Source organism: Bufo bufo, chromosome 2 (genome assembly GCF_905171765.1).
Source record: "Bufo bufo chromosome 2, aBufBuf1.1, whole genome shotgun sequence".
Taxonomy (NCBI): domain Eukaryota; kingdom Metazoa; phylum Chordata; class Amphibia; order Anura; family Bufonidae; genus Bufo; species Bufo bufo.
In genome coordinates, this window is record NC_053390.1 from 292,517,545 (window position 1) to 292,528,401 (window position 10,857).

A 10,857-nucleotide genomic window follows, 5' to 3' on the forward strand; every position below is an offset into this window, starting at 1 on the left:
CCACAGCGGACACCGTCTACGGAAAAACTGCACTGGATGTCACTGATATTTTAGGGATGCGCACACTTTAAACAGGAGATGTGGCGGAGATAATTTAACAGTCTGCAGCAGACACTGTCTATGGAAAAACTGCACTGGATGTCACTGATATTTTAGGGATGTGCACACTTTAAACAGGAGATGTGGCGCAAATAATTTAACTGTCCGCAGCGGACACCGTCTACGGAAAAAATGCACTAGATGTCACTGATATTTTAGGGATGCTCACACTTTACACAGGAGATGTGGCGCAGATAATTTAACAGTCCGCAGTGGATACCGTCTACGGAAAAAGTGCACTGGATGTCACTGATATTTTAGGGATGCGCACACTTTTAACAGGAGATGTGATGCAGATAATTAACAGTCCGCAGCGGACACCGTCTACAGAAAAAGTGCACTGGATGTCACTGAAATTTTAGGGATGCGCACACTTTACACAGGAGATGTGGCGTGGATAATTTAACTGTTCGCAGCGGCCTATTACACTGTATTTTGCGCAGGATGCCCTAAAAATATATATTGCTGCTGTCACACACAATAGTCCTTAAAAGGACTTTTGGGTCACTGAAAAGTTTTTGGTATAAAAATCTTCCAATTACACTCCCCACACTGTCTGTCCCTTCCTATGCACAGCTCTCCCTAACACTGAGCATTTTAGCGCAGGTTGCACTACAAAAATACAGTGGGATGCGAAAGTTTGGGCAACCTTGTTAATCGTCATGATTTTCCTGTATAAATCGTTGGTTGTTACCATAAAAAATGCCAGTTAAATATATCATATAGGAGACACACACAGTGATATTTGAGAAGTGAAATGAAGTTTATTGGATTTACAGAAAGTGTGCTATAATTGATTAAACAAAATTAGGCAGGTGCATAAATTTGGGCACCACAAAAAATAAATGAAATCAATATTTAGTAGATCCTCCTTTTGCAGAAATTACAGCCTCTAAACGCTTCCTGTAGGTTCCAATGAGAGTCTGGATTCTGGTTGAAGGTATTTTGGACCATTCCTCTTTACAAAACATCTTTAGTTCATTCAGGTTTGATGGCTTCCGAGCATGGACAGCTCTCTTTAAGTCACACCACAGATTTTCAATTATATTCAGGTCTGGGGACTGAGATGGCCATTCCAGAACGTTGTACTTGTTCCTCTGCATAAATGCCTTAGTGGATTTTGAGCAGTGTTTAGGGTCGTTGTCTTGTTGAAAGATCCAGCCCCGGCTCAGCTTAAGCTTTGTCACTGATTCCTGGACATTGGTCTCCAGAATCTGCTGATACTGAGTGGAATCCATGCGTCCCTCAACTTTGACAAGATTCCCAGTCTCTGCACTGGCCACACAGCCCCACAGCATGATGGAACCACCACCATATTTTACTGTAGGTAGCAGCTGTTTTTCTTGGAATGCTGTGTTCTTTTTCATCCATGCATAACGCCCCTTGTTATGGCCAAATAACTCAATTTTAGTTTCATCAGTCCACAGCACCTTATTCCAAAATGAAGCTGGCTTGTCCAAATGTGCTTTAGCCCACCTCAAGCGGCACTTTTTGTGCTGTGGGCGGAGAAAAGGCTTCTTCTGCATCACTCTCGCATACAGCATCTCCTTGTGTAAAGTGCGCCGAATGGTTGAACGATGCACAGTGACTCCATCTGCAGCAAGATGATGTTGTAGGTCTTTGGTGCTGGTTTGTGGGTTGACTCTGACTGTTCTCACCATTCGTCGCTTCTGTCTATCCGAGATTTTTCTTGGTCTGCCACTTCGAGCCTTAACTTGAACTGAGCCTGTGGTCCTCCATTTCCTCAATATGTTCCTAACTGTGGACACAGACAGCTGAAATCTCTGAGACCGCTTTCTGTATCCTTCCCCTAAACCATGATGGTGAACAATCTTTGTCTTCAGGTCATTTGAGAGTTGTTTTGAGACCCCCATGTTGCTACTCTTCAGAGAAAATAAAAAAGGAGGGAAACTTACAATTGACCCCCTTTCTCATAATTGGATTCACCTGTGTATGTAGGTCAGGGGTCACTGAGCTTACCAAGCCAATTTGAGTTCCAATAATTAGTGCTAAAGGTTTTGGAATCAATAAAATGACAACAGTGCCCAAATGTATGCACCTGCCTAATTTTGTTTAAACAATTATAGCACACTTTCTGTGAATCCAATAAACTTCATTTCACTTCTCAAATATGACTGTGTGTGTCTCCTATATGATATATTTAACTGACATTTTTTATCGTAACAACTAACGATTTATACAGGAAAATCATGACGATTAACAAGGTTGAAAATACAAACTACAAATTGGCGTGGTATTAAAAAGCAGGAAGTGCTCAACCCCATATGCAGTGGTGCATCTATACCGGGGGGGGAGGGGGGGGGGGCAGATCCTGCACTTGTGGCCCGTTGCTAATGCCAATCCCCAGCAAAAATGCATACAATGGAGGATGCCTGCAGCGGACCACAAGTACCACAATGGACATCCTACACAGGATAGCAATTGTGTGGATGTGATAAGCAGTCAAAATAACATAACAAAAACAAATACAGGTGCACTCTGCGGTCTTACTAACCCTCGTACTGGTGTAAAATTGAGAATTAGCCAACATATCCTGCTTGGAGGACATGTCTGAGCCCGAGCACCGCACCAAGGTTTCTCAAGTAGCTCGGGAACCTAACGCTAAACCTACCTGGGCCGTATGGGCAATACCAGGAGCCAGTGGGCGAATTACAGGTGCGCAAGGTCCGACTCAAAGCAATCTCCCAGTAACCTCCAGCATGTGACCATGCATACAATGGGAGGAGGCAGAGAGCTCTGAGCCCCACCCAAGACTGGCTGATATAGTCCGGGCCTCACATGTGCACCAGAATGCTGCCTGTGGATGGAAATGAAGGCACATTCAGACTAGGAGTTTCTACACCTCCAAAAATTCAAAATACAAACTACAAATTGGCGTGGTATTAAAAAGCAGGAAGTGCTCAACCCCATATGCAGTGGTGCATCTATACCGGGGCGGCAGATCCTGCACTTGTGGCCCGTTGCTAATGGCAATCCGCAGAAAAAATGCATACAATGGAGGATGCCTGCAGCGGACCACAAGTACCACAATGGACATCCTACACAGGATAGCAATTGTTTTTGTTATGTTATTTTGACCGATTAACAAGGTTGCCCAAACTTTCGCATCCCACTGTATATTGCCACTGTCACACACAATAGTCCTTACAAGGACTTTTGGGTCTCTGAAACATTTTTGTACAGAAATAATATTCAATTACACTCCCTACACTGTCTGTCTCTTCCTATGCTCAGCTCTCCCTGACTTCGAATGAGCCGAATGGCTGCTTAGAAGCAGTGAAACATGCCGGGAGGAGACTCGAGCATTGCGCTCGAGCACATGCGGTACTCGGCCGAGTACCGCCATGTGCTGAGCATAGCGATGCTTGAGCCGAACTGGTATTCGGCCGAGAATGCTCGCTCAACACTACTGACAACATGAATGTAGCCCGTGTGGCGCATTGCTTCAGCATCCACTCCCATGACCAGAACCAGTGCAGCCCTGATGCCCAACTGCAAAAACACATGTAACAAAACCACCAGTGAACAGCTAAACACACAGAACCTCAGATGGTAATTGAAGACCCAGAATTAGTTTCTAACACTATAGAGGGGCTTTTTCAGGACAAAGGGATCTTACGCAGATAGTGCTTTCTCCCTATTACCCTCTTTTATGTTTTGTCTTGTGTGTCTTATCTTGTATGTTTTCTTTCTTTCTTCCTTAATTCCTTCCTATCACATTTTGTTTACTGAGCTTATTTGATTATTTTATAGAACTTATAGTTGATGTTATAACAATTTTATATTGTTATTCTTGTCTTTCTTTTTTTCTTTCTTTCGTATTTACTCTGCTTGTTTGATTATGGAACTTATATTTTATAGCATAATAATCATATTTATTACTATTACTTTTGCAGTTTATCTGGAATCTCTTAGAGTTTTTCAGTTGGGATATTGTATACTACTTTTTCCAGCTTATGTTATGTCTGGACTATTTGCAGACGAAATAAAGCACAGCACCTGCGAAGGAAAGGTAACAATACACAATAACTGTAATAAACACACAATAATTTAATAAATACACTGTAAACATTGGAGGCTGCTCCTTTTTATAATGTATAAATGATCAATTTCACAAATTAGAAAACAATTTGTTGGCATGGCATCATTGTATATTTACATTATGTATAGTATATTGGTGTGTTTGGTCACTTGGCATTACTAATAATCTCTGTGTAAATGCACTATATAGTTAAAGGGAACCTGTCACCGGGATTTTGGGTATAGAGCTGAGGACATGGGTTGCTAGATGGCCGCTAACACATCCGCAATCCCCAATCCACATAGCTCTGTGTGCTTTTATTGTGTAAACGATTTGATACATATGCAAATTAACATAAAATAGTCATATCTTACTTGTGTGACCAGAGAAGAGTCATATTTTCAAGCACTGACTCATTTCAGGTTAATTTGCATATGTATCAAATCGGTTTTTATACACAATAAAAGCACACAGAGCTATGGGGACTGGGTATTGCGGATGTGCTAGTGGCCATCTAGCAACCCATGTCCTCAGCTCTATACCCAAAATCCCGGTGACAGGTTCCCTTTAAAGAATAATTCTGGGCACAATGTTCAAAGTTCATCAATATGCTCTGATAAACCTGTTTGTTTTTTTAGTTCTTTTTTATGCTGTAGCTTCTCAGACTGTAGGAGGGTCAGCTTGCATGTCTACCTGTGTTTAATCTAATGCTAGCAACACTGGTTGAGGGGGAAGAAGATATATTTTCTGTAATTGGTGAATAAAGCCCTGTCTAGGGAAAGATGCGTAGTCCTGTAACAGGCACTGCACTTATGCTGCATTATGATTGTTTTAATTGGGGCCAAGGGAGGCTATGTAGAGAGAGGCTAATTAAAATGGTACAGGGGACAGAAATGAGAAGAGGAGATTATGTAGGACATGGGGGCTGTACTTATTGGAGCATTCTTGTAACGGTCGCGTACACACACACAGGGGGGAGGGAAGTGACCACTGCGCTCCACCCTCACCCCTGGCCCTGCCTACTTGCCTCACGAGTCCTAATGACAGGGGACAACTGGATGGCAATCCCTAGCTTGGAATAAGTGCAGAGAGGACAGACCAGACAAATAACAGAATGTGAACGGACCGAGTCTATACCAGGAAAGCTACGAAGTACAAATGGAGCAAGCAGAGAATAGTCAGAGGAAGCCGGGGAGAATCGTGAAGTACCAAAGGAGTCAGCAGAGGATCGTCAGGAATTCAGCAGGAGGTCAATACGCCAGGAAAGATAAAGTCGCAGGTGGAACCTAAATAACAGGCAATCTGTGGCCAGCAGACTGCCTGTTTAAATAGGGAGCCAGAGGGGTCATGTGACATGGCCAGCGTCACATGACTCCACACAGACTACATAGCCGAGCGCCGAGTGATCAGCTTGGCACTCAGCCCTAAAACCATTCTCATGAATGCACATAGACGCGCGGGGGGCGTGCATAGTATTATCAGTAGCGCGGGCAACGCTGGACGCGCTGATGATGCGTGCGCGCTGGACGTGCTCGCCTCCTAGACCGCGCCATGACAGTACCCCCCCTTTTACGTGGGGCCACTGGACCCAAGGACTCAGGTGACAGCTTCTTGGGATGATCCTCATGAAATTTCTTAACCAGTCTAGGGGCATGAACCTCCCTAGCTGGTACCCAAGACCTTTCCTCGGGTCCATAGCCCTTCCAGTGTACCAGATACTGCAAGGAATTATGCACTCTCCTGACATCTACAATTTTAGATACCACATACTCCACAGAATCCTTAACCAGAACAGGCAGAGGCGCGGCTTGTGACGGTACAACAGGTTGGATGTATTTTTTTAGTAGGGACTTGAAATACATCGTGAATGTGGAATGAGTCGGGCAATTCTAACCTAAATGATACAGGATTAATCACCTCTATGATTTCGTATGGCCCTATAAAGCGAGGAGCAAACTTTTTTGAAGCAACTTTGAGTGAAAGATTTTTAGAGGACAACCACACCTTATCCCCCACCTGAAAGTACACCCCCGTGGAACGTTTCCTATTGGCCTGGACTCTTTGAGTATTTTGAGCTTTTTCCAGGTTCGATTGAACCCGAGCCCATACTGTGCACAGTTTTGAGGAGATCTCATCCGCCTCAGGATTACACAAGGAGACGGATGACCCAGAAAGAAAATGAGGATGAAAGCCATAGTTACAAAAAAAAGGAGAGACCCCAGCAGAGGAATTAACACGGCTATTCAGAGCAAACTCGGCTAACGGAAGGTATTTCACCCACAACTGTTGATCATCTGCAACATATGCCCTGAGAAATTGTTCCACCGACTAATTGAGGCGCTCAGTCTGTCCATTACTTTCAGGGTGATAAGCAGATGAAAAGGACAGAGAAATTTGGCATCTCAGACAGAAGGCCCTCCAAAACTTTGACACAAACTGCACACCCCTGTCAGATACAATATTTTCTGGAATGCCATGTAAACGTACAATTTGTTCCAGAAACAAAGATGCTAGGGTCTTCGCACTCAGGAGTTTAGGCAGGGGAATAAAGTGAGCCATCTTGCTGAATCTATCAACCACTACCCAAACCACAGTCTTACCCTCCGCAGGTGGCAGATCAGTGATAAAATCCATCAAGATATGAGTCCAGGGTCTACTGGGAATGGGTAAGGGTCGTAGGTCCCCAGCCGGGCGAGTCCTAGGGGTCTTAGACCTCGCACAAACCTCGCAGGCCAACACATAAGACTTGACGTCTCTAGTTAAAGTAGGCCACCAGAATGATCTGGAAACCAGCTCTTTAGTGCCCTCAATGCCCGGATGTCTACAAAAAACAGAGTCATGACACTCACCCAGCAGTTGGAGCCGAAGCTGTACGGGAACAAACAACTTATCTGTAGGAGTGGACGACGGAGCTAGGTGTTGTTCAGCCTTGATGAGAGTCGTGATGTCCTGAGACAAGGCTGCTAGGAAGACCTTAGCTGGTAAAATGGTTTCAGGTGGAGTCTCTGTAGGCTGGTATGCACAGAAACTCAGAGAGAGTGCGTCGGCCTTCACGTTTCTACTTCCTGGTCTGAAAGTGATGCAAAAATTAAAGCGAGTAAAAAACAATGCCCATCTAGCCTGACGGGGATTAAACCTTTTAGCCGACTCGAGAAACATTAGGTTCTTATGATCGGTAACAACAGTAACACAATGTTTTGCCCCCTCAAGAAAATGTCTCCATTCTTCAAATGCCCACTTAATGGCCAGTAACTCCCGATTTCCTATGTCATAATTTCTCTCAGAGGGGGAAAACTTTCTGGGAAAAAAAGGCACAAGGTATCAGGTTAGTGAGGGTAGCAGGACCTTGCGAGAGGACTGCTCCTGTCCCGTCCCCAGAAGCATCCACCTCCACGATAAAAGTATTTTCCTGATCTGGCTGGGTTAGAACGGGAGCGCTACTGAAAGCCTCCTTTAGGGTTTCAAATGAATCTAGGGCCTCAGTAGACCAATCATTCCAGATCCGCCCCTTTCTTAGTGAGGTCGGTCAGTGGTCTAGCGATTACCGAGAAATTCTTTATGAACTTACGGTAGTATTTAGCGAAACCAAGGAAACGTTGTAAGGCCTTTAAGGATGATTGTCTTACCCATCCCTTAATCGCTAAAACCTTGCTAGGATCCATCTTTATGGCGTGGGGAGTCAGAACATGTCCGAGAAATATAATCTCCTGCACCCCAAAGACACATTTTTCCTGTTTAGCAGATAATTGGTTCTCTCTCAACACCTCCAACACCTGTCTAACATGAAACACGTGACTCTTCAAATCAGGGGAAAATATCAAAATGTCGTCAAGATATACAATAACAAATTTTCCTAAGAACTCCCTAAGAATATCGTTCATGAAATTTTGGAACACAGCCGGGGCATTGCTGAGTCCAAAAGGCATAACGAGATATTCAAAAGTGACCAGCCGGGGTATTGAACGCTGTCTTCCACTCGTCCCCCTCCTTGATTCGGATTAAATTGTATGCTCCTCTTAAATCAATCTTAGAAAACCAGGCCGTCCCTAATACCTGGTTAAATAAATCCGGAATCTATGGGAGGGAGTAAGTATTCCGGATAGTGATCTTATGTAATTTCCGGTAATCTATACAGGGTTTAAAACCACCATCCTTCTTCTTAACAAAGAAAAATCCCGCCCCCATAGGAGAAACCGAGGGTCTAATGTGCCCCTTAATGAGACTCTCCTTAATGTAATCTTCCATGGCCTCACGTTCAGGTTTGGAAAGATTGTAAATACGCCCCTTAGGAAACCTTGCCCCCTTCTCCAGGACTATGGAGCAATCATAAGGTCTATGGGGAGGAAGAGCCTCCGGGGACGATGACGACAACACATCAGCATACTCCTTTATGACTGCGGGTAATACCTCAGACTCCACAGAGAACCCAACCCGTTTTCTAGACAAACAAAAGCTGCACTCAGATCCCCAACTCACCAGTTCACCTCTGGTCCAATCAATCGTAGGATTGTGTAATTGGAGCCACGGCATCCCCAATACCACCTCGACAGGTAAGTTCTCCAGGACTAACAGGGAACATTTCTCTAAGTGCCACACTCCCACAGCTAAGGAAATCTCTGAGGTACATGACCTCACAGTACCCCCTACCAGGGGAGTGGAGTCGATGGCCATGATATGGATGGGCGTAGGTAAAACAAAAATTGTAATACCCTGTCTAGTAGCATACCCATGGTCAATAAAGCTGGCCGCTGAGCCCGAATCTATAAAGGCCTGACCCGACCACTTATTAGAACCCAGAGAAATGGTTAAAGGAACTAAAAGCTTACTCTTAGTAATAACAGGGAGTACCTGGTCCCTTGGTGGTCTTCTCTTGGAAGCCTTATCAGAAAGGATCCTCTTTGGACACTGATTGATCCAATGGTCAGGATCTCCGCAGTAGAAACAGATCCCACGTCTGCGGCGATGATCCGCTCTGGTCATGCCAATTTGCATAGGTTCTTCTGAGGAGACCTCAACACCACTCCTGGTACAAACCTCAGACTGGACCAGCACCTGAGAAGAGAACTGTAGTTCCTGTCGTCTTTCTCTCACTCTCCTCAAGAGTCTCTGGGAGCTGATAACTCACTAGTAGGTCTTTAAGATTATCAGATAGGCCTGACCTGAATTGACACTTAAGAGCTGGCTCGTTCCTCCCTGAGGGAACACACTAGAGGATTCATGGTACAGTGGTTTCAGTAGGACTGTTATTCTGTAACGGTCGCGTACACACACACAGGGGGGAGGGAAGTGACCACTGCGCTCCACCCTCACCCCTGGCCCTGCCTACTTGCCTCGCGAGTCCTAATGACAGGGGACAACTGGACGGCAATCCCTAGCTTGGAATAAGTGCAGGGAGGACAGACCAGACAAACAACAGAATGTGAACGGACCGAGTCTATACCAGGAAAGCTACAAAGTACAAATGGAGCAAGCAGAGAATAGTCAGGAGAAGCCGGGGTCATAAATACCAGGAGAGTCGTGAAGTACCAAAGGAGTCAGCAGAGGATCGTCAGGAGGAAGCCAGGGTCAGAATACCAGGAGAGCAGCAAAGTACACAAGGAGCAGGCAGAGGATCGTCAGGAATTCAGCAGGAGGTCAGTACGCCAGGAAAGACAAAGTCGCAGGTGGAACCTAAATAACAGGCAATCTGTGGCCAGTAGACTGCCTGTTTAAATAGGGAGCCAGAGGGGTCATGTGACGTGGCCAGCGTCACATTACTCCACACAGACTACACAGCCGAGCGCCGAGTGATCAGCTCGGCGCTCAGCCCTAAAACCATTCTCATTAATGCGCATAGACGCGCGGGGGGCGTGCATAGTATTATCAGTAGCGTGGGCGACGCTAGACGCGCTGATGATGCGTGCGCTCTCCGGACAGGCCCGCCTCCTAGACCGCGCCGTGACAATTCTGTATTTTCTGGATTATGCCTTTAAGAGGAAGGGGAGAAATTGTCAAACTTATGCATTATACATCTTTACTCCTAATTCAGTGATTTCTCTGTAGAGACTCAGATGTTGAATCCTTTTTTTCATGTACTTGTTTTAAGTCAAAATGCCTGATTCTGTAAATTATTTACTCTCTGAGAGGTATCCTTTATCCCACAGCCACTTTAGAATGGACAGAAGTCATCACATGACACAAATGTTGAAGTTATTAAATCATAATGGTAGGTTAAACATTCACATTTCTAATATTTGGTTGGTCATTTGTTTTCTATGGTAAGAAGGCATTTGTTTTTACTATTTATGGAAATCTGCCTGGGGTTTCACTTTAAACATTACAAAGGACCTGGCTCGTTTCTAGTAGCGTCACAGTAGTGTGTTTTTTACGTTCATAAATCAATCATTAGTGTGCATTTCTGGACAAAAGGGATTTTGCAGTTTCAGTCTGTAAAACTAGAAATAGTGATACATATTAGTTAAAGGGGTTGTCTCACGTCAGCAAATGTAATTTATCATGTAGAGAAAGTTAATACAAGGCACTTTTTTCCATCACATTATACACTGCTCGTTTTCGGATGTTACGGCCACCACTGCAGCATATATTTTAGGTGGCACTTTTTCCTATAGTGCTCAAGCACGACCACTGCTGCTGGATTACAGGGTGGACATAACCCCTAAATATGAGCAGTGTATAATGTGATGGAAAATGAATCCAGCCAGCAAAGGAGGCAATAT

At 44.6% G+C, this 10,857-nt stretch overlaps 1 long non-coding RNA gene across 1 annotated transcript; it reads right to left on the reverse strand.

The window, feature by feature from the left end:
* Window positions 1-4,716: 4,716 nt before the first annotated feature.
* On the reverse strand, window positions 4,717-10,182 carry LOC120991465. The gene is made up of 3 exons (XR_005776681.1): window positions 10,084-10,182; window positions 4,941-5,085; window positions 4,717-4,781 (listed from the first exon to the last, which is right to left on the reverse strand). It is a non-coding gene; the product is annotated as an uncharacterized LOC120991465 (long non-coding RNA).
* Window positions 10,183-10,857: the final 675 nt, after the last annotated feature.